This window comes from Filicampus tigris, unplaced genomic scaffold (assembly GCF_054856515.1).
Source record: "Filicampus tigris isolate MCC_2025a unplaced genomic scaffold, RoL_Ftig_1.0 HiC_scaffold_28, whole genome shotgun sequence".
Taxonomy (NCBI): domain Eukaryota; kingdom Metazoa; phylum Chordata; class Actinopteri; order Syngnathiformes; family Syngnathidae; genus Filicampus; species Filicampus tigris.
Window position 1 is genome coordinate 320,001 of NW_028233409.1, and position 2,500 is coordinate 322,500.

The window sequence follows — 2,500 nt, forward strand, 5'->3', positions numbered from 1 at the left end:
CGCCTATAATAGCCCTGGTAGCATAAAAAAGCTCCAGGGCGCAGAGGCCGACGTGCGTAAAAGCATATCCGAGCAACAGGCACCTTCCCCGGGCTGCCACTAGTGCAGTGGTGGCCGCCTATAATAGCCCTGGTAGCCCTCAGCCCTGGTAGCCCAAAGCCCTGGTAGCCCACAGCCCTGGTAGCAAAAAGCCCTGGTAGCCCAAAGCCCTGGTAGCCCAAAGCCCTGGTAGCCCAAAGCCCTGGTAGCCTAAATTAATTTTTCCCATTCATTTCAATGGGTTAGGCTACCAGGGGGAGCAGTACCACTTTTGGCCATTAGGGGCGCTGTAGTAGGTAAAAGTTGATCCCCCCAGTCAGGGGATGAGTTTGCCTACTCGCTAGGTTACCCCTGGTTTCACAAAATACAAGGGGCACATTTTCAGAAACCACTTTTTCAGAACTTGCCACCTCCAGAGCTGATCAGGGGAGCCTCGCCAAACATTAATCCAAGATTGGTGAGGGCTCGTCGGACACCCCACGGGCGATGAGTCGGTGTCTGCCTGGAGCTCATGTCACTCTCAAATATTTTCTAAGTCAACCTCCATGCGCACATTGCAATGAGCCTGCCCGACATAGGGGCACTGTGAGCGGACTCACCGGGGGGGGAGAGGGCCCCCCCGCCTGGAGCTCCACGTGTTGGATTATTTTCTATGTCAACCTCCATGCGCTCAACAGAGCGAGCCTGCCCGACCTGGGGGGTGTTCAATCGGACTCCGCGGGCCGGGCGAGGGCCCCCCCGCCTGGAGCTCCACGTGTTGGATTATTTTCTATGTCAACCTCCATGCGCTCAACAGAGCGAGCCTGCCCGACCTGGGGGGTGTTCAATCGGACTCCGCGGGCCGGGCGAGGGCCCCCCCGCCTGGAGCTCCACGTGTTGGATTATTTTCTATGTCAACCTCCATGCGCTCAACAGAGCGAGCCTGCCCGACCTGGGGGGTGTTCAATCGGACTCCGCGGGCCGGGCGAGGGCCCCCCCGCCTGGAGCTCCACGTGTTGGATTATTTTCTATGTCAACCTCCATGCGCTCAACAGAGCGAGCCTGCCCGACCTGGGGGGTGTTCAATCGGACTCCGCGGGCCGGGCGAGGGCCCCCCCGCCTGGAGCTCCGCGTGTTGGATTATTTTCTATGTCAACCTCCATGCGCTCAACAGAGCGAGCCTGCCCGACCTGGGGGGTGTTCAATCGGACTCCGCGGGCCGGGCGAGGGCCCCCCCGCCTGGAGCTCCGCGTGTTGGATTATTTTCTATGTCAACCTCCATGCGCTCAACAGAGCGAGCCTGCCCGACCTGGGGGGTGTTCAATCGGACTCCGCGGGCCGGGCGAGGGCCCCCCCCGCCTGGAGCACCGCGTGTTGCAATATTTTCTATCTCAACCTCCGTGCGCTCAACAGAGCGAGCCCGCCCGACCTGGGGGGTGTTCAATCGGACTCCGCGGGCCGGGCGAGGGCCCCCCCCGCCTGGAGCTCCGCGTGTTGCAATATTTTCTATGTCAACCTCCGTGCGCTCAACAGAGCGAGCCCGCCCGACCTGGGGGGTGTTCAATCGGACTCCGCGGGCCGGGCGAGGGCCCCCCCCGCCTGGAGCTCCGCGTGTTGCAATATTTTCTATCTCAACCTCCGTGCGCTCAACAGAGCGAGCCCGCCCGACCTGGGGGGTGTTCAATCGGACTCCGCGGGCCGGGCGAGGGCCCCCCCCGCCTGGAGCTCCGCGTGTTGCAATATTTTCTATGTCAACCTCCGTGCGCTCAACAGAGCGAGCCCGCCCGACCTGGGGGGTGTTCAATCGGACTCCGCGGGCCGGGCGAGGGCCCCCCCGCCTGGAGCTCCGCGTGTTGCAATATTTTCTATCTCAACCTCCGTGCGCTCAACGGAGCGGGCCCGCCCGACCCGGGCGGCGCTCAATCGGACTCCGCGGGCCGGGCGAAGGCCCACCCCGCCCGGAGCTCCTCACCACGCACCGCACCTCCATTCCCCCACCGACCGATCGGCAACCATGACCCGCCATCGGAGGGCCCCCGCCGGCACCGGCCTCGCGCCGGTCGCTCGGGCGGACGGTTCCTCCGGCCAGCGGGTCGCTCTCCAGCGCCGGGGCTACTTCGCGAGCTTGGCCCGCGGCCAACCCCGGCGCGACCGTACGGCAGCGAGGCCGAGGCGACCCACCGATCTCAGCAGTCCTACCACGGAGCCCGCCGCTCGTCCGCGGCCCCTCCCCGCCCCAGCAGCGGGACGGTCGCCTTGCCGGCGGGCCTTCCGGCTAACGCATCGTTTCTCAAACCCTTTCCCCTAGCGCGGCGGCGGCGGGGCTTCCCGCGAGGAGGCCCCCGTCCTACGCCCGCTAAGGCGGCTCCAGCCCACCTACCGAAGGGACGGCGCGCGCCCTCCCCCACGCGAGCGGGCGTCCGCGCGCGGCCCCTGCCCCGTTCCGGGCGGGGCCCGACGCCGGCGCGGGCGAACCGCCGCG